This window comes from Coregonus lavaretus, assembly GCF_964263955.1.
Source record: "Coregonus lavaretus genome assembly, chromosome: 20".
NCBI classification, from domain to species: Eukaryota; Metazoa; Chordata; class Actinopteri; order Salmoniformes; family Salmonidae; genus Coregonus; species Coregonus lavaretus.
In genome coordinates, this window is record NC_140007.1 from 32,084,161 (window position 1) to 32,096,721 (window position 12,561).

Below are 12,561 nucleotides of genomic sequence, written 5' to 3' on the forward strand. Positions count from 1 at the left end.
CCTAGTCACTTTACCCCTACCTATATGTACATATCTACCTCAATTACCTCGTACCCCTGCATATCGACTCGGTACTGGTACCCTGTGTAAATAGCCAAGTTATCGTTACTCATTGTGTATTTATTCCTTGTGTTATTATATTGTTTCTATTTTATTTATATTTTTCTCTCTACATTGTTGGGAAGGGCCTGTAAGTAAGCATTTCTCTGTTAGTCTACACCTATTGTTTACGAAGCATGTGACAAATAAAATGTGATTGATTTGATTTATTTGATTTGAAGCTTGACTTGCTGTCATTATTTGTAGTTTAGGGAGATCTCTGCTGTAGAACTCAAAAACTGCTTTTAGTGCTTTTCCCTGCTCCTGTTTTAATTTCTTGCTGTTATAATAGTTCTGATTTATTTTAGAATTGGGAAAAAAAACTCCTAAGTCTCTACAGCTGTCAGCTTAGAGAATTTGTCGATTACATTTTTCAATATTTCCAAATTCAACTGATTCTGTAATATACAAAATAGATTGGAAAAAGATGGAATAAAAACATAAACTCCGAAGTGACACAAGCAGACTTATCCCTGTGGTAAAATACAATTGATGAATCCAGTGCCAACATCCTGCCCTGCCTGATTCAAAGGGCCTGTTGAGGACAGGACATCCTGTTAGTGAGTCACAGTAATATGACCTTTCTGCTGGTCGTGGAGCACCACTTTACGCCCACACTGCCTCCTCTCAACAATACACTCATTTGACCATGTTTCTAGACTAAATTAAATACCCTCTAACATACAATCACAAGCGTTTTCACTCAATCTTTTATATTGTAAAAGGTTGATGCGTTAAAATACATTGATAAAATACATTTTACTCCACTTGAGGAACAGGACCATTTATTACTTTATTTATTACTGCAGGAAGAACTACACAATCAACAGATGACAGTTGGTTTGATGTCTACATAGCCCCACTAGGTGTCACTAAGTACATTTGAGATGCTTTTATGGCACAAATAGGCTATGAAAAACACTCATTATACTCTTTACATGATCATAAAACAAACTCATTGAAAATCTGTGTCAATAAACCATTTTTGCAATTAAATTAATAGGAAATATTTTGGCACAGTCTTACAGTATGACATTTCATGTGCACAAATGAATAAATAAAATAATGCTTTAAAATCCACATATAACAAGCATGATTATTATTTTAGTGTTTTGGTATTACTGTTTATTCTTTCTGGTCAATGATGGATTAGATTGTGTAAAACGTATTTTCATATGACACAAAACTAATTTAAAGTCTCTCTGAGAGCAAAAACTGTTTCTGTACCTCTTGGACTTTTGTTGGTATACAAAAACGTTTTTAATTTATACATTAAAACGGCATCTGCATTCTTATCAGCACACTACTTTCAACTCCCAGGAGGCATCAGAAGGCTATTTTAGCCAGTGTATTAATATAATGTCTGTTCATCTATTTTTAATCCAGCCATTTTGTCCCCTTTCATTTTTCGTCATGTTTACCCCATAATTCAAGATTGTGTCAAGATAATATGCTTTGTTGCTGTGAGGCCTGGAAAAAAATAATAATTCATATAATTTCTCTTGTCATAAATCTTTGGTTCTGTATCAAAATAAAAAATAAAGTTAATAAATTGTATAATATCTTGCCTGTAACTTTATCTATAGATTCTAAACCAAGCTAGCATACAAGAAACATTTCATTAATTAAGCATCAGGGAAATGTAAGTCGAGCTTTGTCTAATGGAGTGATTATGAGAGACTCATGGTCAAAGGTGATCTGCCTCTGCAGTGTATTTGGGGGGGGGGGGTTACTATACAACACTAATCTTAGCTGGTCTCAATTGCCAGAAAGTAGACATAAAAAGAACCCTGCTTAACTTCATGATAAAAACAAGTGACATATTTCCAGCATTTATGCAACCATTATGTACACACTTCATTGTTGGGTAATTAACACCATATTGTCATTGCTAGTAATAGACAGGGCTGAGTTGTAGTCTATAATTTTGCTGTGGTTAACTGCAGGGTTTATCATCACGTCGCACAGTCACAGTCATAGTCATAGTCATAGACTTTGATAATGTCCCATAGGACCAAACCTAATAAGATGGGCCAAAGCAGCAGTAAGGACACTGCACCGTTTGAAGTGTGGCTGAAGATGGAGATGGAAAGAGAGATAGAGATAGATATATATATATATATATATATATATAGAGAGAGAGAGAGAGAGAGAGAGAGAGAGAGAGAGAGAGAGAGAGAGAGAGAGAGAGAGAGAGAGAGAGAGAAAGAGAGAAAGAGAGAAAGAGAGAGAGAGAGTGTGTGTTTAGAGATGAGGGAGTAGTACAGCATCACTGAGAGACCAAGTAGTCCTTTTACTACTGTCTCTGTGGATATCCGCTGGACTTGGTGAGTTATGAAGCTTAGACCTTTCCTAACCATGGTCGCTAAACTGCCTATTTTCAATTATTGTAATTGTTATATAATAGCTCTTTCATTCATTTCAAATTTCTTTGTCATCTCACATGATTATTGGCTGATATTTGTATCTTATTGTGAAAAAAAAAATGCTTCACTAGAACTTGATATATTCTGGGCAATCTTGGAATCATTTGTATCTTAATTTTGTTCCACCTCAAGGCAAATTAAAGCAGAAGAAATGTGCCAATACAAGTACAACACCATGGAGAATACTAATGACACATCTCAAGATGTCATCAATTTCACACAGAATGAAGTTCTGACTAATATGCCACAGAACTCCATTGAAGTACAAGTTATAACAATTGTTCTCGCACTTCTAATATGCGGAGTTGGGATAGCGGGTAATATAATGGTGGTGTTGGTTGTGCTACGCACAAAGCACATGATGACCCCTACTAACTGGTATCTTGTCAGTCTGGCTATTGCGGACCTTATCGTCCTTTTAGCGGCAGGTTTACCCAATATTTCTGAAGTAGTCGATTCTTGGATATACGGTTACGCTGGGTGCCTTTGCATCACATACCTGCAATACCTGGGTATCAATGTATCATCCTGCTCCATCACAGCGTTCACCATTGAGCGCTACATTGCTATCTGCCACTCCATCAAGGCGCAATTTATTTGCACTGTGTCTCGGGCGAAGAGGATAATTGCCTTTGTGTGGATTTTCACCTCGCTTTACTGCTTAATGTGGTTATTTTTAGTGGACACGAACGAAACTGTCTACGCCAATGGGGTGGTGGTCAGCTGTGGCTATCGTGTCTCAAGAAACCTCTACATGCCAATTTACTTTCTAGACTTTTCTTTGTTTTACGTCATCCCTCTGATTGTGGCTACTGTGCTGTACGGTCTCATCGCAAGGATTTTATTCATGAGCCCCTTGCCAACCAATCTCAACGGCAGAAGTGAAGGTTCTATACACCAGGGACGCTCCACCAGCACAGTCAAGGTGTTGGGCAAATCAAACAATGGTGCAGTGACGTCAAGAAAACAGGTATGCTATTCAGATCAGGAGGATAGTAATAAATGCTTCATAAAGGCTTCTAAATTGACAATAGCGTAAAAAATGTGTTCACAGTAATAATTTAGGCTACAGCATTAATGGTCCACTTGGACAGTTTATCAATGTAGTATGGGATTACAACAATCCTAACTGGACTGGTCATGTGGGCGGAGTACTTGGATTGTAATTCAAGAAAGGGAGGATACAGCACTGCAGGCTCATAGTAATGGTTTCAAAGTCCATGGAATCATGTAATTGTCGCCTCTATGTTTACCATCATTAGAATGTTCTACACTACACCAGAAAAACACTGTTTTGTTTTTGCAGTTTGAATTTCAGGCATAAAGTGCCTTTCATCAGACAAAAAACGATCAACTAAAAAACAACCAGCAACATTTGAGTCAATTATTGCACCCGTGCATTATTTTATTTTTTGCCCTGTGCCCCATAATTTAGGTTACAAAGATGCTTGCAGTGGTGGTGATTATTTTTGCCCTGCTCTGGATGCCATACCGGACGCTGGTGGTGGTCAACTCTTTCATGGACCCACCCTACCTAAACACATGGTTCCTGCTCTTCTGCCGCGTATGCATCTACACCAACAGTGCCATCAACCCTATCATCTACAACCTGATGTCTCAGAAGTTCCGGGCAGCCTTCAAAAAGCTTTGCAAGTGCAACGGACAAGACCCAGAGAAGGTTACCAAGTACAATGTCCCAGTGTATTACAGTGTCATAAAGGACTCTTCCCATGAGAGCCCTGAGCAGACAGAGCAGGAGGATGTCAGCAGCTATGGGAACACTGGTGGTAAGAGGGCAACTTCACAGTTAAGTGTTGGGACACCGGCACTATGTTCAGCATTGCCTGATAGACAGAAAAAATAGAAATAAGTTATTTGTGTAAAATGAGGTTTTATAAAGTGCATGTGATGTAATTATTTTTTGCCATGTGTCAAAAGTCACTAGCCTGCAAGCGCATTTTTTTTTAAACATATACTTTTTTGTCATTTACTTGTATTTATTGTTGGAATTTATTGACCATCTACTATATTGTACAATCTTATAGCACAGCCCAAACGTCAGAATTTCTCATTAAAAACCCATTACCTGCTTGTTAAAAGACATTAAGTCACCCAAACAATCTAAAAGATTGGCTGTAGAACTCCTTGAGGGTTCCTTGGAGACTATACTGGGTTTAATCTTTGCATTTATCAGAAACACTTTAATACTACATTGTTTCAACTAATTATTATTCAGTAACTGGTTCCACATACCTTTTTTTTTGTTTACTCAACTCTTCGGAGCAAGTGTTACCTGAACTACTATTAAAAAAATGGGCTGGCTCAAACTTCAGAAAACATGGTCAAATATTTCTGTCAACTTAAAATGATGTGTTTGCCTAAATTGTCTCATATGTTCATTCAATTTATAAATTATTTTATGGTCATCTTACCTTAAAAACGCTGTGGAACTACACTACCGGTCAAAAGTTTTAGAACACCTACTCATTCAAGGGTTTTTCTTTATTTTTACTATTTTCTACATTGTAGAATATTAGTGAAGACATCAAAACTATGAAATAACACATATGGAATCATGTAGTAACCAAAAAAGTGTTAAACAAATTAAAATATATTTTATATTTGAGATTCTTCAAATAGCCACCCTTTGCCTTGATGACAGCTTTGCACACTCTTGGCATTCTCTCAACCTGCTACACATGGAATGCTTTTCCAACAGTCTTGAAGGAGTTCCCACATATGCTGAGCACTTGTTGGCTGCTTTTCCTTCACTCTGCGGTCCGACTCATCCCAAACCATCTCAATTGCGTTGAGGTCGGGGGATTGTGGAGGCCAGGCCATCTGATGCAGCACTCCATCACTCTCCTTCTTGGTAAAATAGCCCTTACATGTGTTGGGTCATTGTCCTGTTGAAAAACAAATGATAGTCCCACTAAGCCCAAACCAGATGGGATGGCGTATTGCTGCAGAATGCTGTGGTAGCCATGCTGGTTAAGTGTGCCTTGAATTCTAAATAAATCACAGACAGTGTCACCAGCAAAGCACCCCCACACCATAACATTTCCTCCTCCATGCTTTACGGTGGGAAATACACATGCGGAGATCATCCATTCACCCACACCGCGTCTCACAAAGACACAGCGGTTAGAACCAAAAATCTCAAATTTGGACTCCAGACCAAAGGACAAATTTCCACCGGTCTAATGTCCATTGCTCGTGTTTCTTGGCCCAAGCAAGTCTCTTCTTCTTATTGGTGTCCTTTAGTAGAGGTTTCTTTGCAGCAATTCGACCATGAAGGCCTGATTCACGCAGTCTCCTCTGAACAGTTGATGTTGAGATGTGTCTGTTACTTGAACTCTGTGAAGCATTTATTTGGGCTGCAATTTCTGAGGCTGGTAACTCTAATGAACGTATCCTCTGCAGCAGAGGTAACTCTGGGTCTTCCATTCCTGTGGCGGTCCTCATGAGAGCCAGTTTCATCATAGCGCTTGATGGTTTTTGCGACTGCACTTGAAGAAACTTTGAAAGTTCTTGAAATCTTCCATATTGACTGACCTTCATGTCTTAAAGTAATGATGGACTGTCGTTTCTCTTTGCTTATTTGAGCTGTTCTTGCCATAATATGGACTTGGTCTTTTACCAAATAGGGCTATCTTCTGTAGCCCTTACACAGCCTTGTCACAACACAACTGATTGGCTCAAACTCATTAAGAAGTAAAGAAATTCCACAAATTAACTTTTAAGAAGGCACACCTGATAATTGAAATGCATTCCAGGTGACTACCTCATGAAGCTGGTTGAGAGAATGCCAAGAGTGTGAAAAGCTGTCATCAAGGCAAAGGGTGGCTATTTGAAGAATCTCATACATAAAATATATTTTAATTTGTTTAACACTTTTTTGGTTACTACATGATTCCATATGTGTTATTTCATAGTTTTGATGTCTTCACTATTATTCTACAATGTAGAAAATAGTAAAAATAAAGAAAAACCCTTGAATGAGTAGGTATTCTAAAACTTTTGACCGATAGTGTAGTTGTGACACACACACAATGCTTTTACCATACAATATTTTTAATTTACAGATTTGACATTTTGATATAAATGATTACATTGTGCATGTTCATTTATACAGTAATTTATATTCAACATGGGATTTGAACTCATAACATCTTGCTTCACAGCATTCCAATCTTCCTGCTATGTAGTCGCCACCATGTCCGTGTGTCAATGACTGATTTCACCTGTATTGCTACACTTTGCAATTCAAAGTCAATTTCAGCTCTGTGTACTTTTAAGTACACCCAAGAAAAACTATTATATTTATCATAGTGATTAAGGAGTAACATTAAAACAGAGTAATATGCCCCACCAACATAAGACAACTATAAAGAAAAAGCTAAAATTGCTGAAATAATGAAATCAAACCAATGATGAGAGAATAGTCAGATAAACTCGTAATTTGCACAGACTTGGTGGCATAAGAGGAAGATCGGAAATGCCATGAACCAAGAGGTTGCTTGTGAGTTCAAATCCCAGGTGAGGACATGTTGAATAATATTTACTGTATCAATGAACATGCACAAGGTCATCATGTATGTCACAGTGTGCCAAATATGTAAATTGAAAACATTGTATGTTAAAAGCACTGTGTGTGTAACTAGTTCCACAGTCTTTTTTAGGTAAGATGCCCAAATGAGAATTTCTAGTTGTAATGAAAGTATGAGCATGGGTGAAAGTAAGGCGATACGGTCCGGTACAGCGTCTCGGCTAAATAAATAGTGGGGGTACACCTTACCAGTAAAACATGTGCCTATCACAATAATAAAAAATAAAATAAATAAAAAATAAAAATGTCAAGAAAACTGTAAGCTTAATTTATCTTTACCGAGCGAATGGACTTGAAAACTGGTGGTATACCAGCCTACGCTCCAAAATGCGATGTGAAAAATGAGCGAATGGACTTGAAAACCGGTGGTAAGCAGCCTACGCGCCAAAATGTGATGTAGTAGAGTGGCCGAAACTGAGTCGCGCGCGGACAGCAGTGGACACATCAATTCTGGCCTAATGACAATCGCCAAATGGCATTACACTTTTTGGTGTTTGGTGTAACAGATGTCTCTTTCCATTCACCACTGTTTGGAGGCTGGAAATATGTTGCGAGTGGATGAACGTGCTAGGGTAGCCTAGTAAAGGAGCCCTTTGAAGTGACTGTTGAGAATCAGAGGAAAACATTATGACTGGTTGTGTTTATGCCACAATAAAAGGTAATACATTTTAAAAGTTAAATGACACTTCTTTACGAGTAGGCCCACACAGAGCCTATTTAATTAATAGGGATTTTACAGTACCATCAGATAGTGTTAATACCCCCTGACTCATTCCACATTTTGTAGTGTTACAGCCTGAATTCAAAATGGATTAAATCTATACCCCATAATGACAAAGTGAAAACATGTTTTCAGAAATTGCTGCAAATTTCTTGAAAAAAAAATACTGAAATATCTCATTTCCAGAAGTATTCACAACCCTGAGTCAATACACGTTAGAATCACCGTTGGCAGTGATTACAGCTGTGAGTCTTTCTGGGTAAGTCTCTAAGAGCTTTGCGCACCTGGATTGGACAATATTTGCACATTATTATTTTTTTAATTCTTCAAGCTCTGTCAAGGTGGTTGTTGATTATTGCTAGACAGCCATTTTCAAGTCTTGCCATAGATTTTCAATCCAATTTAAGTCAAAACTGTAACTAGGCCACTCGGGAACATTTAATGTCATCTTGGTAAGCGACTCCATTGTATATTTGGCCTTTTGTTTTAGGTTATTGTCCTGCTGAAAGGTGAATTTGTCTCCCAGTCTCTGTTGGAATGCAGACTGAACCAGGTTTTCCTCTAGGATTTTGCCTGTGCTTAGCTCTATTCCATTTATTTTTTATCCTAATAAACTCCCTAGTCCTTGCCGATGACAAACATGCCCATAACATGATGCAGCCACCACCATGCTAGAAAATATGAAGAATGGTACTCAGTGATGTGTTGTGTTGGATTTGCCCCAAACATAATGCTTTGTATTCAGGACATAAAGTTAATTTGTTTGCCACATTGTTGGCAAACAGGATGCATGTTTTGGAATATTTTTTTCTGTACAGGCTTCCTTCTTTTCACTCTGCCATTTAGGTTAGTATTGTGGAGTAACTACAATGTTGTTGATCCATCCTCAGTTTTCTCCTATTACAGCCATTAAACTCTGTAACTGTTTTAAAGTCACCATTTGACTAATGGTGAAATCCCTGAGCGGTTTCCTTCCTCTCTGGCAACTGAGTTAGGAAGGACGCCTGTATCTTTATAGTGACTGGGTGTATTGATACACCATCCAAAGTGTAATTAATAACTTCACCATGCTCATTACCCATCTACCAATAGGTGCCCTTCTTTGCGAGGCATTAGAAAACCTCCCTGATCTTTGTGATGGATTCTGTGTTTGAAATTCACTGCTTGACTGAGGGACCTTACAGATAATTGTATGTGTGGGGTACAGATATGAGGTAGTCATACAAAAGCACTATTATTGCACACAGAGTTAGTCCATGCAACTTATTATGTGACTTGTTAAGCACATTTTTACTCCTGAACTTATTTAGGCTTGACATAACAAAGGGGGTTGAATACTTATTGACTCAAGACATTTCAGCTTTTCATTTTTCATTAATTTGTAAACATTTCTAAAAACATAATTCCACTTTGACATTATGGGGGATTGTGTGTAGGCCAGTGACTAAAAATCTCAATTTAATACATTTTAAATTCAGGCTGTAACACAACAAAATGTGGAAAAAGTCAAGGGGTGTGAATAATTTCTGAAGGCACTGTATATGTAATTCTATGATTAGGCTCATACATTTATTTGATGCGTGCACACATAGGAGGTCCCGTACTGGGAATAAATTAAATCTACTGAATTTTTGCATATGTTTTCTCAAGTTGGGCCAACTAATTTTTTTTGATCAGGTAACTCTTGGAGTAGTTGAGTAAGTTGAGTAGAAAGGGCTATGGAACCAGTTACTTATTAATAATTGGTTGAAACAACTCGATTTTATTTTACAGTGTAAGAGCAGCAGGTGGATGGACTAGTTAGTCAAACAATAACAATAATTGGTCAATTAAGAACTAGGGAGAAACACTAGAGACTGCAGCCTCTGTGTTATGGACTGCTATTATAGAGTCATTTCTGAAAAGAAAATACTTAAATGTAAGCTTGAATGTCACATTACTAATATTGTCACAAAACAATGTAGATTGTGGGTCCGTTGGTTTGTTTGATATTGGCTTGTTGGCCACTTGACACCACTGAAACTATTGTGCTCATCACACTGTACAGTATCTGGTTTGGTCTGTATATGTTGAAGCATGTAAATCCATGTGTAAAATGTGAAAGTGTTTATGATGCAATGCATTGTAAATATACTGCATATAGCTTTTTGCATTTTCAAATACAGCACTTTCTCATACTGGGTGTAACAATGTTCAGAAATTCCATAACAAGGCTCTTTGGAGACTTGATTTTTGTGATTAATTGTAGTAATTAACTGAATTAAAGGTGAACAACCAACATGATTTTGTCCAATATTTATTGTGGAAAAACAACAACAACGGTTTGGTGATGGCTGGGTATGGTGTTAAAAAAGCATATATTTATCAGATAAACATTCCCTTTTAGTTTGCATCGTGATACCCCTCCTTCCCTTCACCAGAGTCAGTTAGCTTGACAGTAATGCTGTGCTTGGTAAATAGTGGAGCTGTCAGATAGCATATTTATACACTCAGCTCTGCTGTCCTCCCAACAGTGCTCCAGATGTTGCCAGCCAATGAGGTGACAGGTCCAACTACAAGCACCGCCATCTTCTCACACAGCGTCAGTGGGGATCAGAGTCATTCATAAACAATGGAGGTGATCTGAAAAGTCATAGTCAATCGATCAATAATATAATAATACTTTTAGCAAAAATGTTTATTTTCAATTCACAATCTGTAGAAACAATGAGAATAGAAAGGTTCAGAACTTTTGTAAAACATCACAGTACAGTTGAAAAATACATGGCAAATAGAAATCCTATATGGCTGAGAGAAGGAGGTTCTCACCCAAGATTTGTCAGTACATGGCGCCGTCCATCGTCCCTTTGATGCGGTGAAGTTGTCCTGTCCCTTTAGCAGAAAAACACCCCCAAAGCATAATGTTTCCACCTCCATGTTTGACGGTGGTGATGGTGTTCTTGGGGTCATAGGCAGCATTCCTCCTCCTCCAAACACGGCGAGTTGAGTTGATGCCAAAGAGCTCGATTTTGGTCTCATCTGACCACAACACTTTCACCCAATTCTCCTCTGAATCATTCAGATGTTCATTGGCAAACTTCAGACGGGCCTGTATATGTGCTTTCTTGAGCAGGGGGACCTTGCGGGCGCTGCAGGATTTCAGTCCTTCACGGCGTAGTGTGTTACCAATTGTTTTCTTGGTGACTATGGTCCCAGCTGCCTTGAGATCATTGACAATATCCTCCCGTGTAGTTCTGGGCTGATTCCTCACCGTTCTCATGATCATTGCAACTCCACGAGGTGAGATCTTGCATGGAGCCCCAGGCCGAGGGAGATTGACAGTTATTTTGTGTTTCTTCCATTTGCGAATAATCGCACCAATTGTTGTCACCTTCTCACCAAGCTGCTTGGCGATGGTCTTGTAGCCCATTCCAGCCTTGTGTAGGTCTACAATCTTGTCCCTGACATCATTGGAGAGCTCTTTGGTCTTGGCCATGGTGGAGAGTTTGGAATCTGATTGATTGATTGCTTCTGTGGACAGGTGTGTTTTATACAGGTAACAAGCTGAGATTAGGAGCACTCCCTTTAAGAGTGTGCTCCTAATCTCAGCTTGTTACCTGTATAAAACACACCTGGGAGCCAGAAATCTTTCTGATTGAGAGAGGGTCAAATACTTATTTCCCTCATTAAAATGCAAATCAATTTATAACATTTTTGACATGCATTTTTCTGGATTTTGTTGTTGTTATTCTGTCTCTTACTGTTCAAATAAACCTACCATTAAAATTATAGACTGATCATTTCTTTGTCAGTGGGCAAACGTACAAAATCAGCAGGGGATCAAATATATTTTTCCCTCACTGTATGTATGTATATATATATATATATATGTGTGTGTGTGTGTGTGTATGTATATGTGTATATATGTATATGTATATGTATGTGTATGTGTATGTGTATGTGTATGTGTATATGTATGTATATATATATATATATATATATGTGTGTGTATGTATGTGTGTATATATATATATATATATATATATATATATATATATATGTGTGTGTGTGTGTGTGTGTGTGTTACGGATACAGGTATCCTGTGTCTTTTTGTGTTTTTCCTCTCCTTCTGCTCTAATCACAGGTGTCCTGTATGTTCCTGATTTGTGGTCGTTGGGGTGTCTGCCGATTGCTGAGGTGGACCAATCAGTGGACAGTCCTCTGCATTGCACCACCTGTTTCTGGTTTTTCAATCACACATTCCATTGTTTAAAAGCCGGTCAGTTGTGTTTGTAGAGAGAGACTATTTTCCGTATGTGAGTATGGATACTGTGGTGTCCTGTGTTTTGTGTACTCACTCATTTGCTGGTTACTCTGTTTGGTAACTTTGTTAGAGACTATTTTCCGTATGTGAGTATGGATACTGTGGTGTTTTGTGTACTCACTCATTTGCTAGTTACTCTGTTTGGTAACTTTGTGTGTTTCTGGGAAAAGGGGAATTTAAGCAAGTTGCCCTTGGGCAGACATTACCCATAGGAAGAAAACTGTCTAAAAACACTAGTTTGACCTGAGCGGACCACCCACTGTAATTTTTGTATGATTAGCAGTAGCTTAGCGGTTCTTGAGGCAGGCAAGATCAGTTTAGTTTTTTTTTACACTATTGTTTCATTTCTTGGGTCCTGCTCAGCCCTTTTTCCCAAACCTTTACCGTGTGTTCAAAAATAAAC

The 12,561-nt window shown here is 38.2% G+C and overlaps 1 pseudogene across 1 annotated transcript; it reads left to right on the forward strand.

Moving 5' to 3' along the window:
• Window positions 1–2,700: 2,700 nt before the first annotated feature.
• Window positions 2,701–4,373, forward strand: LOC311148059 (thyrotropin-releasing hormone receptor-like; annotated as a pseudogene). Its single transcript has 2 exons — window positions 2,701–3,495; window positions 3,961–4,373. The product of its transcript is annotated as a thyrotropin-releasing hormone receptor-like (transcript).
• The last annotated feature ends 8,188 nt before the right edge of the window (window positions 4,374–12,561 follow it).